This window comes from Neofelis nebulosa, chromosome 8 (assembly GCF_028018385.1).
Source record: "Neofelis nebulosa isolate mNeoNeb1 chromosome 8, mNeoNeb1.pri, whole genome shotgun sequence".
Lineage (NCBI taxonomy): Eukaryota > Metazoa > Chordata > Mammalia > Carnivora > Felidae > Neofelis > Neofelis nebulosa.
Genome location: NC_080789.1, coordinates 49450670 through 49473447, shown reverse-complemented (window position 1 = coordinate 49473447; position 22778 = coordinate 49450670).

The window sequence follows — 22778 nt, the reverse complement described above, 5'->3', positions numbered from 1 at the left end:
ATGCAAAGCAGGTTCCAGGGCTCTGAGCTGTCAGCACAGAGCCCGATGCAGGGCTCGAACTCACAAGCTGTGAGATCATGACCTGAGCTGAAGTCGGATGCTTAACCGACTGAGCCACCCGGGTGCCCCTCAAAGTCCTTTCTTTACAGTGAGCTGAAGTCTGACTGCCTGTAGTTTTCATCTGTGCCCCTGATTCTCTGCTCCTGAGGCCAACTCTTCTTTCACAACACAATCTTTAGTCTTCTTTCTCCAGGTTAACCACAGTTCTCTTTGCATGTCTGATATGATTTCCAGATCCTTTACCATCCTGCTGACTCCTGTCTGGATACACTCTGTTTGCCCAAAGACCCATAAGGCAGAGCTCAAAGATGCATTTTGACTATGATTTAGGAAAAAAAAAAGGTAATAATCTCACTTCCCTCCTTCAAGAAAATTATTTTTCTGTTAATAACAAGCTAAGATTGTTCAGGCATTTTTGGCCACGTCTCACGACTGACATGTAGTTTCTCATTAATTATTTTTAATTAGGTGCAGCCTGAGCATTTGAAGTCTGTGTGGAAAAAAGAAGTTTTTTATACTTTTTTTGTTAAGTCAAGTCTTTTCTACTGTTTTTAACATAATCACAGTTTTTTTTGACTTGTGTTACAGCCTTGCATTTATCCCTGTTAAAGGTCACAGTGTTAGAAGCAACGTGCCTAAGAAAGTCTTCATAAATATCTGGAAGATAACTTTGACTCAGGATCCTCTTTGACTCTTTGATCTTGCTCTGGTCCTCATCTAATGGATGGACAATACTGGAAAGAAAGCGGCATTCACTAGAATTGAGCCTGGGCTCCTTAAGGAACAGTGTCGCCGATATAGTAGCCTTGTGGGCAACCAAGAAGTTACAAGAATGCACATCGCCCCCAAAAGAAAGAATTCTGAGAAAACAGAGAATGCCCCAATGCAGGAGCTGCCTGCTAAGGTATTTCTGAGCTGCTAGTAGGTTGAGACAGAGAGGAGAAACAGCTCGCCAGGATGTTTTGGGTTTTTTGTTTACTTTTCTTTTCACCTTTATTAAAATTTTTTTTTCTTATGTTATTGGGAGATCATTGGCATCCATCACCGTATAAGTTTAAGGCCTATAGCACGATGGTTTGATTTACATGTATTTTCAAATGATTACCGCAATAGGTTCAGCTAACAACCATCATGTCATACAGATACGATAAAAGGAAAACAATGAAAAAAAAAAAAAGAGAGAAAAGGAAAAAAAAAATGTTCTCCTTGTGATAAGAACACATAGGATTTATTCTTTAAACACCTTTCCTATCTAATGCACAGGAGAGTTAGTTGTACATGACATCCCGGTATTTATTTTTCTTATAAGTGGAAGTTTGTACCTTTTGACGACTACCTTCCTCCAATTTCCCATCTTCCCACCCTCTGCTTCTGGTAACAAATCTGTTCTCTTTTTCTATGAGTTCTGTTTTTCCTTTAGAGTCCATGTATAAGTGGGACCATAGTGTATTTGTCTTCCTCTATCTGATTTTTTTTTTTTTTCAGTTAGCAGAATATCTTCAAGGTCCATCCATGTTGTCACAAATGGTAGGATTTCCTTGTTTTGATATGGGTTAATTACATTCCATTGCATGTATATACCACAACTTCTTTTTCCACTCATGTACTGATGGACACTTAAGTTGTCTATGTCTTGCCTATCGTAAATAATGCTATGAACAGGAGGGTGCAGATATCTTTTTAAGTTCATGTTTTTGTTTCCTTGGGATATATTCTCAGAAGAAGAATTACTGGATCATATGGTAGTTCTATTTTTAATTAAAAAAAAATTTTTTTTAGTTTATTTATTTTGAGAGAGAGCATGAGTGGGGGAGGGGCGGAGAGAGAGTGCGAGAGAGAATCCTAAGCAGGCTCTGCACTGTCAATGCAGAGCCCAAAGCGGGGCTCGATCTCACAAACCAGGAGATCATGACCTGAGCTGAAACCAAGAGTCAGATGCTCAACCGACTGAGCCACCCGGGTGCCCACTATTTTTAATTTTTTGAGTATCTCCCATACTGTTTTCCATAGTGGTTGCACCAGTTTATAATCCCACTAACAGTGCATGAGGGTTCCCTTTCTCCACATCCACGCTAGCATTTGTTATTATTATTTTTTTAATGTTGGCCATTCTAATATGCATGAGGGGTTTTATCTTTGTGGTTTTAATTTGCATTTCCCTAATGACTAGTGATATCAAGTATCTTTTCATGTACCCGATGGCCTTTTGTATACCTTCTTTGGAGAAAGGCCTATTCAGGTCCTTTACTCATTTTTTTTTTTTAATTGTCTCTCCCTCTTTTTCCAACACAGCTTCCCAGAGGTTGAGCCCCACAGATACCCCTGTAATCCCCATGGTGTGAGATCAGAGTAGGGGCTCCTACAAAATGATGCATAATAATGGAGGAGGCTGGTTGTCCCCCTAGGTTCTCCTTTTCTGCCAGAGGAACCAGATGCCCAGGGAGACCTCTCCATCCAGCAATTTGATCAATAATACACAGCTGTTTCTCTTATTCTAATATAGTCTGTCTTTTTCACTGTAGTGTGGGGATGCTTCAGCCTCACGCCTTTGTTCTGCAATTCTTTCCATGGTGCCTGTTTCGGGTAGTTGTTAGCTGTCCTTCTTGGTGGGGGGCAACGGAGGAGAGAAGTCAGGGAAAACCTTATGTCACCATCTTACTGACAGCACTCTCCTGTCCACGATGGTCTACTGGGAATTTCTCCATTGGGTGGGACTTTAGACTAGATTATCTCTAAAACTATTTCCAGCTCATAAATTCCATGGACAGTACACATTTACTATTAATAGTCTGCATTGGATTTTTTTTTTTCATTCCATAGCTGAAGGACTTTACATTTTCATTCTCTAAAGATAGAACAATAAAAGAAAGTATGGACTAATTATAATAAAATTATCCATACAATAGTATTTGAGGAATATATTTCTGGAAAATTTTTAAAAATTTTAATATTTATTAATTTTTGAGATAGAGACACAGAGCATGAGTGGGGGAGGGGCAGAAAGCGATGGAGACAGAATCCAAAGCAGGCTCCAGGCTCCAGGCTCTGAGCGGTTAGCACAGAGCCTGATGTGGGGGGGGGGGGGGCGGGGGGGGGGGAGGCGGTGTTGAACTCATGAGCCATGAGATCATGACCTGAGCCAAAATCAGACACTTAACTAACTGAGCCACCCCAGCGCCCCTCTATGTTCAGATATGTTTCATTTAAAGTGAGGATTGAATTTTATCTGAATGAGAAAATGAAGGCTGAGTAGAAGTTTCTTTGTTGCTGAATACACATTAACAGTTGCTATCATTGGTATGTACACAGTGAGTTGACAGGTGTTCATTTTTTGTGAAGTGCACGAACTATCAGGCTTCTTGTGGAATTTGTTCATCTGTCTCTATACTCAACTGTCAATTCATCTATCCATTCATTGGTGTCCTGTAAATTACATCTACAGTGTAAGTTACCACAATGTTATATACTGAACTGAATAATGTAACCTTCTCAACTAGCTGGTAATTGCACAACTAGCCTCCATAATTGCAGCCCCCCAAACTAGATCAACATCTTGAAGTCTAAGAAACTGCCTTGAGGCTAGAATGAAAAAGGAAATTAGAGCAGCAAATCCCCACTAAGTGCCAAATTCTAGCCTGTACTTTATTATGCGCTCTAGTAAGGAACTTAGAACTTTTCCAGATGAGATTACACTTGATTAAATATAACTTTTGAATCCCCTAGTAGGTTATTAGGGTGGTCCAGCTGTCTTTGAGACACATTAATGGATTCCTATGTTATCACTTAGAGAAAGGCATTCAAGACATTTCAGACAGGTGATAAATGAAGCAAAAGTAATATTTGAATTGAGAGAAAGCTTAAATGGCTGTTTCCAACTCTTACCACCGGAAGCAGTATAGCAAAAGCATTTAGATTTTCTTTTTATTAAGTTTTTAAAACTTAAACATGACTTTCATGTCCAGAGAATGCTAATTAGTTAAATTTGGAAGACAATGGGTCATTTCTTTTTTGTAACGTTGGGTTAAAGAATTCTCCATGGTGAATTTTTTGTTCGCAATGTTGGGTTCCGTTTTATACAAACAATTTGAAGCATCTCTAATCCAGCTTTGAACTCTAGTTTGTCATCTTTTCTGTCTTCCCCAGTGCAGTCTTACTAGCTCATTCCATTCTGACATTGAGAAATAGAGTCAGTCTATTGGAACCACTTCTATTCTTCTAGGAACCTCTAATGACTTTCAGAGTACCCTCCACTGTGACGTGTGATAGAGAAGAATCTTAGAATTCTAGCCCTTCCCTGTGGAAAAGTTTCACCTATGTTATGGTGATGGCCAAGGATTTATTAACGTTTCATTTTTCTTAGGGCATATTTTCTTTTCGTGGTAGGCCATGAACATTCAAGCATTTACTCACTCCAAGAATTTGGAGTCTCCTTTCTGTTAACTTTTTGCTTACGAAGGCTACAGGTACTTGCTAGCTGAAAGCTCTCAGAAGAGGCATTTCTTTTCCTTACTAGCAGCCAAAAGAATTTCATAGTATGGTAGCAGGTAAAAGTACTTTCTCCTCGATGAGAGTCTGCCTTCTAATTGTGTTTATGAGGTTAGTAGGTTCTGGTTGGAATTAAATGACAATGAATATAATGCATTTAATCCATTAGCAGCCACGCAAACCAGCAGCCGCAAGTGACACTGATTTCTTTCTGTGTCTTAATACCAAATAGTGTATTAGTACAGCATAATTACCCTAACAATGTGGAGCTCTGCTATTTAATGGCATCTCCAGCTATAGGCTCTTTCTTTCCAGTGTTCATTGCTCGCACTTCTTCTCATATTCCATACTAACAAAATAAAGGTGTTTAAGCAGTGTTTCCTCTGGGCTTGCATGCAATATTTTGTAAATTGATTTTCATCCACATACACCTTCGGGCTAACCCGCAGATACGGGGGAATGTCATATTCCACTAGAAACTATACCTAACTCAAGTATGAGGAATGGGGATTGTTGTGTCTATAGTCTTTGTTCTGAAAGGTCAAGGGGACATTAGTAGACAGCAGGTATGATTTCACTTTGGAAGTGTCTTCTGTTTAGAGCCTGGATAGTTTGGAAGTAATAGGCTAAGGGAGTTCAGCCTTCTGTAGTTTCTTAAAGGAAGTCTTCGTTCTTGAATAGAAAATATTAGTTTGTGGGTGGCTCAGTCGGTTAAGCATCTGACTTCAGCTCAGCTCATGATCTCACAGTTCATGAGTTCAAGCCCTGCATCTGGCTCTATGCTGACAGCGCAGAGCCTGGAGCCTGCTTCAGATTCTGTGTCTCCCCCTATCTCTGTCTCTCCCCTACTTGTGCTCTGTCTCTCGCTCAAAAATAAGTAAACATTAAAAAAAATTAAAAAAAAAAAGAAAATATTAGTTTGTGGATATAAGCTTCTGAAAGGTATGAACCATGAATGTTTAACTTACTGTAAAGAATGAGACTTCTATACCTGGTTTAGAATCAGCAAACTTGCAAAATGCAGACGATCTTGACCTTTTATAGACTAACTCTTCTCTAGCTAGAATTTCTGTGGAGTCTTTGAATGACAGACACATTACTTTTCTGCAGATGAGATTTTGCCCCTGCACAGCTTAATTTAGCCCCCGCAGCCCCTCTATAACATCTACCTGCTCTTGTGAAATCAGGCGGCCCACGACTTCCAGATGTTGTCCCAAATCTGCCCCCTCTAGCCTTTTTGTACCATTCTCCTTCCTTTTGTCCTCACCCCTCCCCCCCTTTAGTCCCATGTGGACATTGTCCAGCCTCAACGGTTTGGATTCCCACGGGATTTGCTTGCACTTCCACTGTGACCGCCACAGCAGGACCCCCACTAGTTTTTGATCTTGTGCTGTTATCACCAAACCTTTTGAGCATTCATCCCTAATATATGTATAGTTATTTATAAATTATGTAAACACCCTACTATAGTGGTACATTTTTATACATCTAAAATGTATGCACATTGAAATGATTATGTTAGGAAGAAACACGATTAGCAACTTTGTTGTTTTCTCCTGTATCCCAACAGATCATTTTGCACATTCTCTGGAGGGTTTTTGGACCTCCCTTCAGAGATCACTGCATCATCCTAGTAGTGTCTGCTGTCCTCAAACTAGGCCACGTACTCTCCATGAAGGTGCAGTGTGTGGTTAGTTCAGTTTTGCATCCGTGAAAGTTAGCAGAGCGTCTTGGATATAAAAATAACATTAGTGATGCTTTTTTTGGAATGCATCCATGAATTTCCATTGAATTTCTTTTTTTAAATATGAAATGTATTGTCAAATTGGTTTCCATACAACGCCCAGTGCTCATCCCAACAGGTGCCCTCCTCAATACCCCTCACCCACCCTCTCCTCTCTCCCATCCCCCATCAACCCTCAGTTTGTTTTCAGTTTTTAGGAGTCTCATGTTTTGGCTCCCTCCCTCTCTAACCTTCCCCCCCACCCCCACCATGGTCTTCTGTTAAGTTTCTCAGGATCCACATAGGAGTGAAAACATATGGTATCTGTCTTTCTCTGTAGGACTTATTTCACTTAGCATAACACTCTCCAGTTCCATCCACGTTGCTACAAAAGGCCATATTTCATTCTTTCTCATTGCCACGTAGTACTCCATTATGTATATAAACCACAATTTCTTTATCCATTCATCAGTTGATGGACATTTAGGCTCTTTCCATAATTTGGCTATTGTTGAGAGTGCTGCTATAAACATTGGGGTACAAGTGCCCCTCTTCATCAGCACTCCTGTATCCCTTGGGTCAATTCCTAGCAGTGCTATTGCTGGATCATAGGGTAGGTCTATTTTTAATTTTTTGAGGAACCTGCACACTGTTTTTCCAGAGCGGCTGCACCAGTGTGCATTCCCACCAACAGTGCAAGAGGATTCCCATTTCTCCACATCCTCTCCAGCATCTATAGTCTCCTGATGTGTTCATTTTGGCCACTCTGACTGGCATGAGGTGATATCTGAGTGTGGTTTTGATTTGTATTTCCCTGATGAGGAGTGACGTTGAGCATCTTTTCATGTGCCTGTTGGCCATCCGGATGTCTTCTTTAGAGAAGTGTCTATTCATGTTTTCTGCCCATTTCTTCACTGGATTATTTGTTTTTCAGGTGTGGAATTTGGTGAGCTCTTTATGGATTTTGGATACTAGCCCTTTGTCCAATATGTCATTTGCAAATATCTTTTTCCATTCTGTCGGTTGCCTTTTAGTTTTGTTGGTTGTTTCCTTTGCAGTGCAGAAGCTTTTTATCTTCATGAGGTACCAATAGTTCATTTTTCCTTTTAATTCCCTTGCCTTTGGGGATGTGTCAAGTAACAAATTGCTGCGGCTGAGGTCAGATAGGTTTTTTCCTGCTTACTCCTCTAGGGTTTTGATCGTTTCCTGCCTCACATTCAGGTCCTTTATCCATTTTGAGTTTATTTTTGTGAATGGTGTAAGAAAGTGGTCTGGTTTCATTCTTCTGCATGTTGCTGTCCAGTTCTCCAAGCACCATTTGTTAAAGAGCCTGTCTTTTTTCCATTGGATATTCTTTCCTGCTTTGTCAAAGATTAGTTGGCCATACTTTTGTGGGTCTAATTCTGGGGTTTCTATTCTATTCCATTGGTCTATGTGTCTGTTTTTGTGCCAATACCACGCTGTCTTGATGATGACAGCTTTGTAGTAGAGGCTAAAGTCTGGGATTGTGATGGCTCCCGCTTTGGTCTTCTTCTTCAATATTACTTTGGCTATTCGGGGTCTTTTGTGGTTCCATACAAATTTTAGGATTGCTTGTTCTAGCTTCGAGAAGAATGCTGGTGCAATTTTGATTGGGATTGCATTGAATGTGTTGATAGCTTTGGGTAGTATTGACATTTTGACAATATTTATTCTTCCAACCCATGGGCATGGAATGTTTTTCCATTTCTTTATATCTTCTTCAATTTCCTTCATAAGCTTTCTATAGTTTTCAGCATACAGATCTTTTACATCTTTGGTTAGGTTGATTCCTAGGTATTTTATGCTTCTTGGTGCAATTGTGAACGGGATCAGTTTCTTTATTTGTCTTTCTGTTGCTTCATTACTAGTGTATAAGAATGCAACTGATTTCTGCACATTGATTTTGTATCTTGCGACTTTGCTGAATTCATGTATCAGTTCTAGCAGACTTTTGGTGGAGTCTACTGGGTTTTCCATGTATAATATCATGTCATCTGCAAAAGGTGAAAGCTTGACTTCATCTTTGCCAATTTTGATGCCTTTGATTTCCTTTTGTTGTCTGACTGCTGATGCTAGAACTTCCAACACTATGTTAAACAACAGCCGTGAGAGTGGACATCCCTGTCGTGTTCCTGAGCTCAGGGGGAAAGCTCTCAGTTTTTCCCCATTGAGGATGATATTAGCCGTGGGCTTTTCATAAATGGCTTTTATGACGTTTAAGTATGTTCCTTCTATCCTGACTTTCTCGAGGGTTTTTATTAAGAAAGGATGCTGAATTTTGTCAAATGCTTTTTCTGCATCAATTAACAGAATCATATGGTTCTTATCTTTTCTTTTATTAATGTGATGTATCACATTGATTGATTTGCAAATGTTGAACCAGCCCTGCATCCCAGGAATGAATCCCACTTGATCATGATGAATAATTCTTTTTATATGCTGTTGAATTTGATTTGCTAGTATGTTATTGAGAATTTTTGCATCCATATTCATCAGGGATATTGGTCTGTAGTTCTCTTTTTTTTTGCTGGGTCTATGTCTGGTTTAGGAATCAAAGTAATGCTGGCTTCATAGAATGAGTCTGGAAGTTTTCCTTCCCTTTCTATTTTTTGGAACAGCTTGAGAAGGATAGGTTATCTCTGCTTTAAATGTCTGATAGAATTCCCCAGGGATTTCCAACGAATATCTCTCATTAATGCTTTTCTCAAAAATGTCTTCCCTTCCCTTCCTTTTCACCTGACCAGTCTACCTGTCACTCAAGGCCAACGCCAAGTCTCTTATCCCCGTGAATCCTTTCTTGTCACTCTACATCCCATGATATCTTTCTTCTCACCTATAGACATGATTGGCTTTGTTGCTCACTTGATACATCTCATTCATTGTCTGATGACATATCTCAGATGACATATTTTCATGCATGTATGTTCCCAGATAGATCCCCAAGCTTCTCCTCTTTCCTTCTTTGTCTCCAACACAACACCTTACTTTTGCTACATTTATACAAATGTCATTTTATAAAATTCACTGTGCAGATGACAAACTTATTAATTCACCCAACTGCATCTTTGGTTCAAAATGATCTTATGTGTACTTGGCATTTGGTTTTCTTATAGACATTTTGAAACATCTATTCTTCCTCCCAAGTTTCCCAACCAGCTCATGTTCTCAGAGGGGCCCCATCTGCAACATGCCTTTGCCGTACATTTACGAAAAAAATGGAAAACCCAACGTGTCTCTTAAATATGTGCACACAACCATGATTTTATAGTTATGGGATCGGGGGGCCTTAGGTTCCTCGAGACACAATCATGCATGTTTTAGACCTTCTTGATAGAGCAAATCAACACTTTGGAGCCTGACCAAAGAGGCAATGTACGTAGGTTGCTGTAGAACAATTCTCATGGCTTCCAATATTGTTTTGTTTGAGATTCAAATTCCTAAGTTCTGAGAACTCCTTTCATTCAGTAGATTCGGACATTTTCTTTCTTTCTTTTTTTTTTTTTTTTTTAACGTTTATTTATTTTTGAGACAGAGAGAGACAGAGCATGAACGGGGGAGGGGCAGAGAGAGAGGGAGACACAGAATAGGAAGCAGGCTCCAGGCCCTGAGCCATCAGCCCAGAGCCCGACACGGGGCTCGAACTCACGGACTGCGAGATCGTGACCTGAGCTGAAGTCGGACGCTTAACCGACTGAGCCACCCAGGTGCCCCGATTCTGACATTTTCTATGGTCACTTCCTTAGAATTGATCTCTCAACACATACGATCTACAGATTAGGAATTCAAGAGCTTTGGATCTTGGTAGCCAAACCAAAAGGGGCAAAGTTCACAGAAACATTACCAGCAAAACCTTCAACAAAAACGATCACTGTCTGGTTATGTGGGTGTAGTAACAAGTTCTGAGTTTAACTCAGCCACACTTTCTGCAACCTTGCCTCATGCCCAAAAAGACAAATAAAAAAGGCGTTTTCAGCTTAACAAAAATATTTCTAGTTGCCTAGAGCCCAGAAATGATTTCCATGTTACCTTCATATTGTAAAACTGCACAATTTCTTTCTAGCAAAAAACTAGTAGCATTTTTAATTCTATGTCAATAGTGCTTAAATAATACTTATCGGATGACTCTGAATAGAAAAATAAATGTATCTGTTGGTGAGGGAGTGAGTTTCATGTTTTACTAAGTATCCCTTTTCCCCCTCAGGATGTATCTTGGCAGAGCTTCTTAATATATTCCATCTGCTTCTAAAAGCATTTAAAGATTTATTCATTTATATTACCCTCACAATCATGCTGAAAGGTAGGTGGGGGCAGGTCTTATCCTTCAGTAAATAGATGACAAAACCAGGCTTACAGATTTCTAGTTTTAATCTTGGAGACTCCCTAAAAGCTAAGTATGTGTGTATTTGGGCAGTGGAAGGGGAGGGAGAAAAGGAGCATGGTGTGAGAATGGCTTTTATAGGGACACATACAGCAAAAGCAGGGTTTCTCAACTCGGCACTTTTGACATTTTGGGCTGGGTAACTCCTTGTTGAAAGAGTCTGTCCTTTGCATCGTAGGATGTTCAGCGTTGTCCTCGGTCTCCAGCTACCAGATGCCAGTAACATCTCCACCCCCCCCCCCCCCAGGTCAGAACATTCAGAAGGTTTCCAGACATGGCCAGATGTCCCCTGGGGAGCAAAATTTCCCTTGCCCCGCCCCTGCCTTGAGAACTTCTAAGCTAAAGGGAGATAGAAATGGCTTAGAATGGTCCAGTAAGGATAAAAGAAGCCAGAGTCAGTCCTCATAATTTGGTCACTCATTTTATTCACCAATATTTACTGAGCTCTTGTCATGTGCACAAGTCATCAGAAGGCACTAAAGGAGGTGCAAAGATAAGCAGGGTGTGACTCATCCCACAAGACATTTACAGTCTGGTATAAAAGGCAAAGGTCACATAAACAACCATGACAGGTGTGTATTGAATGCTGATGACGTGCAAGGCACTGGGCTGGTTATGTTCCATATATTTAAAAAAATTTTTTAATGTTTATTCTTGAGAGAGAGAGACAGAACATGAGCAGGGGTGGGGCAGAGAGAACGAGAGAGGGGACACAGAATCCAAAGCAGGCTCCAGGCTCTGAGCTGTCAGCACAGAGCTCGACGTGGGGCTCGAACTCATGAACCACGAGATCATGACCTGAGCCGAAGTCGGACGCTTAACTGACTGAGCCACCCAGGCGCCCCTGGTTATGTTCCATATTGTGATGATCCCCCCACTCCCCCACCCAAGTAGGGGGATAAGGCCCCAGAAAAAAACAAAAGTATAAGGATATTTCTTAGGCACAAAGGGTCTTCAAAATAGTTGGAGGATAAGAGAGATAAAAGGAAAGAACTAGGGAAAAAAAGCTAACATTGGTACAAAACAAATGTGGCCACCTTAAAAAAGGTATAACAAAATGTTTAATGTGATTTTGAAAATTAGCGCAAAGGGAATTTTCAAAAGCAGGGCTGGAGAAGTCAGAGAAAGCTTCACACACGTGGGAGTAGGAGTGGGCTGTGGAGAGAAAATTCTAGACGAGAGGAGCAAGGACATGGGTTAGCCAGATTCCACACTTTGGATTTTCTCAACTTCACTGTGTATTTATTTCAGTTATCTTTTATTCTATTTTATTTACATTTGTTGATGACCATAAATCTATCGGTTATTTAATATCATGAGTTTCCCATCTCTCTGGGTCAGGATACATTTTTTGTTTTTTATCGTTCACTTCATTTTTTTCCTTATTACCAAAGCACAAAGAAAAGTTAGAAATTATAGATAAACAAACCAAAAGTACATCATGCACACAATCCTACCATCTGTAGACAAGCCCTCTTTCGATTTACACTCATCACTAAACTGCTTTGTAACCTATTATTTCTCACTTAGTAATATATTATGAACATATTTCTTCCATTTCAATAAATTCGCACCTGCAGCATCCTTTAGTGAGCGCTGGGGATTCGCACTCTATACATGTATTGTAATTTATTAACAAATCTTCTGTTACTAGTTTTTCATGTATGTGTCTTTAAATTTCTCTTATCATAGGCAGGGCTAGGATAAATTGTTCTGTGGCTGCATTTTTCTTAATTACTTCGTTAAAATCATTTCTAAGTAGTTTCCAATATTGTCACCCTCAAGGATGCCTTTTATTATTGCCATCTCCTGGGTCCCATGTTTGGAAAGATAAAATCGACCAGGCGACATTTGACTACTACAATGATAAATGTTTTATCGTTCTTTTTCTTTTTCTTTCTTTCTTTCCTTCTTTCTCTTTCTTCTTTCTTTCTTTCTTTCTTCTTTTTCTTTCTTTCTTTTTAAGCTAATCACAGATTTAGATAACTGCTAATCAAAACTTTAGGTCAGCGTTAAGATTTTAAAAAGAATATTTACTCCATTAAGATGATATAATTCCAGCCTACAGCAAAGACGTTGGATAGTTAGCCTCTGCAGTCTTATCTTGGAGAACCACACTCTTTCTGTGAGCTTTCCTGAAATGTTGGAATTCGCTTCTAGGTGCTCTTTTTCTGCATTTGCAGCTGCCCAACGTTGGCACCAAAAGGGATAAATGCTTGGAATCAGTGAGTTGCTTTAGGCTAACAAAACAGAAATACAAGCATGATTGTTTAAATATATTAAATGTTTAACTTTGTGTTCTGTGTCCTGATGGTAGATTTCACATAACTGCCTTTCACTTGGAAATACCTAGTTCTGGGAACAAGCTGCTGAGAAAAAAATGGGTTTCAATCTGATGTTGTTTAAAGGGGGGAAAAAAGTGGCCAAAGTAGACCGTTTCTGATGATCAGTGACCCAGAGCAGCCCAATGTGGGGAGCCCTGAAGTCATCCTCCAAATGTGTGTCGACTGACCCAGCCTGGCTCTGTCTCTTGCCAGTGAGTGACAGCTGCAGGGCAAATCTTTGGGGAAGCTAAGAGCCTTGTTTATTTCCAAAACTGAACTCACTTTGGCCATCGCTGCTTGTCAGTTACGTTGCTTTCTTTAATGGTGTGATGTCCAGAAGAGCTTTTTGGACTCAAATAGGAAGGAAAGAACCTCAGGGCTTACTTGGGCGTTCTATATTTAGTTCATTTTCTGAGCTGTTTGATGCCAGTGGGTTAAACGGTTTGGCTCCTGGACTGAGGTTTGGTTATAGACTTCCTAGGCGGGCTCTAGCAACAGCCTGAACTCAGATTAGGCTTCTCCGAGGCCGTGCATGTGCACGATGGTGGTGGTGGAGTGGTTCCCAGGATTGTTCCACAAGAATTTCAGGCCGGAGTTTTCAGTGTGGGTCTTTTTACGTGGTGGGGAGTCAGGCTGTGCCGTGGCAGAGACAGTCGGTGTGGAGCAGCCTGAACCTGAGTGGGGATTGGTGACTTGCCGTTCTCTCTCATGACACGCAGTAGCTCCCATACAGGGGGTGCTGTACATCGGGGGCAATTTCGAAAGCTTTTGGAAACATTTGAAAGTGCACTGTAATCTGTTTCTTAGAGAGTAGAAGCCCGTATAGCATGGGCCGATTCCTGTTGAAGGGAGCTCAGTCCTTGAGGCACCTCGAGAGCTGCATTCAGGCAGCAGGGCCACCAGAAAGCAGGCTTATCACACGGGCTCTGCGAGTGGCATCGCAGTGGGACCGCCCGTCCCAGGAGTGGTAGGGGGCATAACAAGGGTGGCAGGGGCAGGTTGGAGAGGGATGAGGCCCTAGCATCCAGATTGCTGCCAGCGCTCTCTGGGGTCCCCTAGAGCAGTAGTTGCCTAACACAGTGAACTCTGCATCTGCTTCTACCCAGGGCTTCTGCCTGTGTCTGAATTGCATGTTGGGTATTACACCGTTTGGTTCATTTCTTTGTTCATTTTTTTAAGCCAGAGGAGTTTATTTTTTTTTTTTTTAGTGTTTATTTATTTTTGAGAGAGAGAGAGAGTGCAAGCAGGGGAGGAGCAGAAAGAGAGGGAGACACAGAATTCAAAGCAGGCTCCAGGGTCTGAGCCATTAGTACAGAGCCCAATGCGGGGCTCAAACCCACGCGCCATGAGATCATGACCTGAGCCAAAGTCGGACACTCAACCGACAGAGCCACCCAGGCACCCCTATAACCTTTCGTTTCGTAAGGGGAATCTCACTGCAAAAAAGGGAACAAGAGAACAACTACAACAACAACAGCAAAGCTTTCAAAACCACTGATGGGGACTAGCCCGTAAGTGTGCAAAGAAGGAAACCCAGGCCCACAGAGTGTCAAGCATTCACACTTAAATCCAAAGATTGTAACTTCCAGGGTGACAATTGAAGCTAGAGCTCAGACCCCACCCGATTCTTGTGCACAGCCCTTTTTACTACCCTTCTGCCCCCCACCTCTCCCCCATCTCCTTCCCTTCCCCAGTTTCCTCCCCCTTTTCTTATTCTTTTTCCACTCCTTCCTTCTTCCCCTCCTCCCCCTCCAGCTCCTCTTCTTCATCCTTTTCCCCCCTCATTTCTCCTCAGCCTTCCCCATCTTCGACTTCCATTTTTAATTGTTGGTAAAGGTAGAAACAATTAGCTCGATTGTTGTGTGATGTCTGTGGAAACAAAGATTTGGTCATTGTCCCATCTCCATCCCAGTTTATCTTAGTTTTGGCCGGGGTTTGACTATAAGAATCTTTGGAAGTTAGAAATTTCATCTCAGCTTTTATATTGACTCATTTTAGGTACAATAACTAGGATGGGGATCTTCTTACAATAAAACGTGACTGATTTTCAAGACCTGTTGCTTGTACCCACACACTCACACACCCTTCCCTGGTTTTGGAAGAGTGGGTGGTCTGTTCGCTCAGAGTCACTACCTTCTTCCTACTGTAATTTTATCTAAGGGACATCACCTAGAGATTTTTGCAAATGAAACCCGAAAAAAATGCCCTCGCTAGTGATGAGTGATCAAGCGAAAATGACAAGGCAGTGAGGGGCTGTCTGCGAATGTACTGAACGCTACTACTGATCCTGAAGCAAGAAGGGCCATTGAGTAGTTCCCACGGCGTTTCGAGCCTGACCAGAAACAGTTATATAAGGCGTAAGAAAGTGCCTCTTCTCAGGAGATGCCCCGGCCTGGTTCACATTATCTGAAGCTGTGATTCTCAGATGGAGCATAGCCAGGGTTTTTCCAACAGAGTCTCCACAACACTGTCAACAGCACCCTTGCTTCCCCTGAACTGTTCGTTCTGGTGCACGAGGGCCTCCCCCAGTGACTCCCCTCCCCTGTCTCCTCCTTTCCATGCTGGAAAAGTCTCATTCTCTGGTTGTTTGGTTTCTTATTTTTTCTCTCTGCTTGACAGTTCCTGTGCTCTTTTTTTTTTTTTTTTTACCAATGCTACTGTTATTGGCTGAATTGTGTCCCCCTCATACCCCCCCCAGATTCTTGTGTTGAACTTCTTTAAATTTTTTTTAATGTTTATTTATTTTTGCGAAAGAGAGAGAGAGAGAGCAGAGGAAGGCAGAGGGAGAGGGAGACACAGAATCTGAAGCAGGCTCCAAGCTCCAAGCTGTCAGCACAAAGCCCGATGCAGGGCTCGAACCCACGGACCGCAAGATCATGACCTGAGCCGAAGTCAGACGCCTAACCGACTGAGCCACCCAGGCATCCCACTTGTGTTGAACTTCTAACACTAATGTAACTGTATTTGGAGACAGGGCCTTTGAGGAGATAATTTAAGTTCAATGAGGTCATACGTCTCCACAGAACTAGTGTCCTTATAAGAAAGAGACTCCAGAGATCTTCCTCTGCGCACATAGAAGAAGAGGCTGTGTGAGGACACAGGGAGAAGGCAGCCATCTACCAGGCAGGAAAAGAGGTCTCACCAGAGGTGGAATTTGCTGGCACCTTCCTTGATCTTGGACTTCTAACCTCCAGAACAATGAGAAAGTAAATGTCCGTTGTTTAAGCTGCCGAGTCTGTGGCAGGCCGAATAGACTAACAGAGCTAGGTAGAAAAATTTCATGTGAACCTTCTGAAGCCAGTAGGGGGTCATGAAAACACCATTTCCCTACACATTCCAGTAGCTTCAGATGAGTAGAGGGCTGTCAACGTTTCTTTATGCTACACGTTTGCATAACTATGCATTTGTGTGTCCAGAAACAGTCATGAACTCAAATATACTAATTTTTACAACAATAGCTAACATTACCTAATTAATTGAGCACTTACTGTACATGACAAACTCTCCTAAGTATTTCACATGAATTTTTTCATAATCTGCACAATCATCATTTGAGAAAGATGCTCTTATTTCCTTTATTTAATTCACGAGGAAACCAACCCATAAAGAGATCAAGTAATGTGCTCTTTCAGATCCCCACTAGTGAGTAAAAGAGTCAGGAATTAAAATCAGGCCACCTGACTCCAGAGCTCATGTTCTTAACTAACTCCTTGGATTACTTCCCATTTTTCTTTATATCTCGTATTCCTTTAGGTATCACAATGTTTCAGAGAGGAAAAAAAAAAACAAAAAACAAAACGTGGAGTGGTTTTCAGAGATACATAAAATACAAAATAGCACATAGGTAAGGATAAAGGAGAAATAAGGCTAAGAATGGAACTTGGATCTAGAAATGAAGAGAACGTACTTGTGTACTGAAGGTTCTGGCAGCCAACAAGAAACTGGGAACCTGGTCTTCCTCACAAGGTACTTTGTCCTTAAAGTTAAACATACACTAATTGCTCAGCAGAAACGCAAATTCTCTTGTCATTAAGCCCAGGCAAGAATCTCTCTTAAATGTGCCTGCCTGATGCAACAAAATCAACTTCCAGGGAGCAGACAGAATGACAAGTTTCCTGGGACCGTGACAAAGACCCGCATACACATGTGCCTCCAGGGAGCAGACAGAATGACAAGTTTCCTGGGGCCGTGACAAAGACCCGCATACACATGTGCCTGTGTCCTCATATAGCTGCTTATGTCACTGGTCATTTTTCTCCTCCTTTCAATGTGAGACTGCAAGGATACATTAACGGTGAAGCAGCGATCTCTAAAATTGGTGAAGAAACCAGGATTTAGAGGACACTTTCCAGCCTGGAAGTTTAATCCAAGAGTGAATTATGAGGTCAAGCTGGTGGACCTTAATCAGCATTTTAAAAACCTAAGTAGGATAGAATAGAAAATCCTAGAGCAGATTGCAAATGGCAAAAGTAAGCATTTTTAAACGTTTTATTTATTTTTGAGAGAGAGAGAGAGAGAGAGAGAGCGCACACACATTCACACACACACACACACACACACACGAGCAGGGGAGGGGCAGAGAGAGGGGGACAGAGGATCTGAAGCAGGCTCTGGGCTAACAGCAGACAGCCTGATAATGGGGCTCTAACTCACACGTCATGAGATCATACCTGAGCCAAAGTCAGACACTTAACCAACTGAGCCACTCAGGCTCCCAAAAGGAAGCAATGGGATGTTTCAGTACACGTATATATATGTATGGAATGTATGTACATTTATAACTAAAACAATGTCTTTTGTTTACAAAAATGGACAACTCTGTTGTTCTACATGGTCAGACATAGCCATTTTGATTATAAGATGGATAAAGATGAGATCCTACAGTAGGATCATTTTCAGTAAATACTCTTAGAGGCTACAGAATCTAGGAAAGTTTCTCTGGCAATTTCTGATGAAAGGATTCTAGAGCAAGAAGAAGTTGTTTTTGAGCCGAATGCGGGTGAGACAAATAGGGACCCCGGCCATACGGCTAGGGCACGGCACAAATCATAGCGCAAATGTGACCGCAATCCTCCGCAGTCAGTTACCATGACAACTCAACTTAACTGTGCCATATGAACCACTAGCATTTCAGGGTAAAAGGAAAAGTATCTTTTGAGAACATAAGTATATCACTTTGCTCACTTAGCATACATCCTCTCATACGCACTGTTTTGCATCAGACTTGGGAAATAAAAAAAATGATATCGTATGTCCTCAATCAAAAACAGCCCTTTTTATTAGGTTACATTTTTAATATTTGCATTACGATGTACGCGTCTGACCTAAAAAACCAAATGGCGTTCCACTTCACGTATTTGTTCATGTGTCTTCATTTTTAGGGTCTCTTTTTTCATGTTTATTTATTTTGGGAGATAGAAAGAGTGCCTGCACACGTGCGAGCAGGGGAGGGGCAGAGAGACAGAGAGAGAAAGAGAGCGAGAGAAGAATAGAGAATCCCAGGCAGGGTCCACACCCACAAAAACTGTGAGACCATGACCTGGGTCAAAATCAGGAGTCAGTTGCTTAACCAACTGAGCCACCCAAGCACCCTATTTTGAGGGTCTCTTAACAAGTATCTGTAAAATTTCTGTCCGGAACATTGAAAGCTTTTCATATTCCCAGGAGTTGTAATTCACAGGGTTAATTAACAGCTATGTAGAGACAAGTCTCGGATACAAATCTCCGGTCTAGACCTCTAATCTGAGTTATTAGACTTGTGCATTTGTCTACTGAGAGAACACAAAGACAACTCAGAGCGAATGCTCCCTAAATCAAAATCATGCGCTTTATCCTAGAAATCTAGCTTTCCATTTCCATTTCTTAGCACATAGCATGACTGGAAGCCACGCAAGGAATTACTTTTGACATCTCAATGCCTCACCTCCCTCCCTCTCTTTGTATCAGTTCCAACACTAGCTTCTCTCACTTTTACATTCAAACACCTCTGGCCTCCACCAGCCCCACCTTCAGCAGATACCAACCCCAAACCACTGTCATTTCTCCTCTGGACCAGTACGACAGTCTCCTAAATGACCTACCCCTATGCACTCTCTTTTTCCCATCTACATCCTGAACCGTAGCCAGAGTTACATGTTTGAAATTCAAATTTAATTGTGGCTTTGCCCCCCCACATTCTTCCCTCATTGCTTAAGGCCTTTCAGTGGCTTCCCGATGCGCTTAGGATAAGAATGGCACTCTTTAACCTGGCGCATCCCCCAGAAGGCACACTCAGATTTTAACTGAAAATAATTTACTGAAGAAACGATTGCATAGGTAGGGGGAGACTGAAGGGAGTCAGCAGGAATGGCGGTCCAGCCACAGACAGCCCACTGTGGGATTCCACCACCAGCCCTAGGCCAAAAGAGGGAAGGAAAGGCGAACTGGAGCCTTGGAAAGAGTTGCATTCATAGAAGCCTATGGTCCTTGCCAGGATCACTGCCCGGCTGGGAGGGGCAGGAATAAAGGTGTGACTGCTTTTCACTCCTACCTTTTGATGTCCTGCTAATAGCTCTTCAAGGGGTTAAACAAAGCTGGCAGTTAGAGGGCAGAGGAGCCCAGGTGATGCAGTCACGGGGTGAGCCTTCCAGAACACAGGACATGGAAGAGAGGCGCAGAAAATCGACCTGGGTACAATTATAGGACAGAATTGTTTCCCGGGCAACGCGAAGGACGTAAGAGCAGAGTGAGCCTCTGCCATTTGGAATTGGCTTAAAATGTCTTAAAAGAAACCAACTGGGAAGAGATCACGTTCTCCCACCTAGTTCTTTATTTTTTTATTTAAAAAAAAAATTTTTTTTAACGTTTATTTATTTTTGAGACAGAGAGAGACAGAGCATGAACGGGGGAGGGTCAGAGAGAGGGAGACACAGAATCTGAAACAGGCTCCAGGCTCTGAGCGGTCAGCACAGAGCCCGACGCGGGGCTCGAACTCACAGACTGCGAGATCGTGACCTGAGCCGAAGTCGGATGCTTAGCCGACTGAGCCACCCAGGCACCCCACCACCTAGTTCTTTAGACAACACAGTTGACCAAGTTGCTTTGGAACACCTAGACGTGATTATCTTCTATGTGCACCTGAGAGAGAAACCTAGAATGATCATTGCTTAAAGGAGCGGGAGGCACGGCTAGTCATTGTCCGCGGAAATACAAAGTTTTCAGGCTGGTAGCTCGGTGAGCTGGTTTAACAGTTGAACGGCAAAGACACTTTATTTAGTGACCTGCCACGTTCTCCAGAAATTAATTTATCACACATTTCTGAGCACTTGCCGGGTTCCATGCTCTGTAACAGGTGCCGGGTGGTATGAAGTAGAATGACCCAAACTCCCTGCCTTTTTCATTTTATACAAAGTTGGAAATAAATGTCACAGTTTTTATTATTAAACTGGAAAGGGTCACATGTTTATTTTTTGCTCGTGTCCTTCGGCTATTTTTTTTTTTCTTCTTTCTACAACGACATAAGCCACCCTGTCTGTGCGGGGAATCCGGAAAGTAAAAACACAGGCAGCTGGCGCAACTGTGACAAGTTTCCAGGGCAAACTTGTGCTTTGGGAGGCATCTATCTGTGTTTCAAGTGGGCTGGAGATGGGCTGTTTCTTTCCCATCTGCAGAGGCGGGCAGTGGCAACAATGACAATCTTAGGAATTTGGACAACCCATTAAGTCACTCTCAGACTGTTGAATGGATTTTAATCAGGATGGGTAGGTCCAGCCCAGGCCACCTCCCGACGGGCTGTATCTTTTATTTCCTGTATGCCTTCCCACAAAAGGAGGCAAAGCACCCTTCACATAATGGAATCAGAGTCCATATTTCTTGGTATATTCCTCATAGTCTATCCCCCTCCTCATGTTTGATAGCATGGGCATAAGTTTCAATGTTACGCTCCCTGAATAGACTATTCCTTTATCACACTTACGCAGGAATTGGTGATGGAGGGTGCAGAGTTGAATGACCCCAGATCCCTGAGGAGCCATAGTTTAATGGAAGATTCAGAAAATAAGCAGGAATGGTAAACAAGGCGAGTGTTGTGACAGAGGCGGGTAACAGATACAACAGACAGCAGGAGGAGAGGGTGAGGAATTCTCCCTGAGGGGACTTTTCAGAGGAAGTGACTCTGCATTAAGCTTTACGGAATGGGCTTATAGAAATTCTCGAAGCTTATGGGGCCCCTGGGTGGCTCAGTCAGTTAAGCGGCTGACTTCGGCTCAGGTCATGATCTCGCGGTCCATGAGTTCGAGCCCCGCATCGGGCTCTGTGCTGACAGCTCAGAGCCTGGAGCCTGTTTCAGATTCTGTGTCTCCCTCTCTCTGACCCTCCCCTGTTCATGCTCTGTCTCTCTTTGTCTCAAAAATAAATAAATGTTAAAAGAAAGAAAGAAAGAAAGAAATTCTTGAAGCTTAGAAGGCGGAGGGGTCTTCTGTAAAAGTAAAGCATGGGAAGATGGGAAGATGGGGGGAAACTGGGGTGCACAGGAAACCGTATGTGGTCATATAGAGCAGTATTTCCCAAACTGTGTTCCATGAGGTCTGGTTCATCGTTGTTCCTTACACAACAAAGTTTTCAGACCTGGACTAAACAAACTTTAGCTTCCTAAACAGCTTTCCTTTTTAAATGCACGCTTGGTCCGGTATGTTAGTTATACGGGTCTTCTTAATATGCCAACGTGCTTGGTGATTCTTTACAACAGAGATACAGTGTTGTTAGAGGAATCAAACAAGGAGGCCCTTAGACTGAGGAGGCTCTAATGCCTTGGTAGCTCGCCTAAACCACCCCAAATTTAAGCCAGAGGCAGTTCCTGTAAATGCCTCAGGGGCCAGAAGAACAACAGATCGCCAACAGCCAACTAGCCTTTCCCAAATAATGTAAACTAGAGTCAAACAATGTCCTTGCTTTGCTTCCATATCTTATCTGTAAAAACCTTGCCCCTGGCTCCTGTTGGTAGAGCACTCCTAACGACTTCCTATTTGGCACTCCCTGATTCAAATGGATTTTTGCTCAAATCAACTCACACGATTTAATGTGCCTCCGTTCATCGCTCAACAGTGTGATGAGCCGTCCAGATTTCGCCATCCGCAGGACTATTTGTTCATGGCACATCTACTTGGGAAATGCTGCGTAGACCACAGGATGCTTATGGGAGAGTGGTCAGAAATGAGGCTGGTTGGGATGGTGAATGTAAAGCCAGTACCATGCTAAGTATTTATGGGTATAGGAGGGATTTGAAGGATTTTTTTTAAAACGATCGCCCACATGATGAGATGCGCATTTTAGAATGTTACATTAGAAATTGAGTGGCTGGGGCTGGAAGGACCTGAGATGGGAACCAGAAAATGGTTTGTTCATTATCTTCCTTCCTTCCTTCCTTCCTTCCTTCCTTCCCTTTTTTTTTCTAATGTGCATCAAGTGACCACAGTATGCCAAGCACTGTTCCAAAATGCTGGGGATACAATACAGAACAGAGAAGACAAAAGACAATGCTCTAATAGAACTTACACTCTAATGGAGGTGGACAGACATGGACAGAGAGTGTGTGGGGTGGGATACTGCTATTTTAAAGAGGATGGTCAGGGAAGGCTGTAAGGGAAAGAGCCTGAGATGTCTAGTGAAAGATCACTCTGGGCAGAGAAAGAGCTAGTGTGATGACCTGAGGTGATTGTTGTTCTATAGTCAAGGTGACCTTGGGGCATGGAAGTAGAGATATCCCAAAGGCAGATTAGTATATAGAAAAGGAACGCAGGGGAGAGGTTTT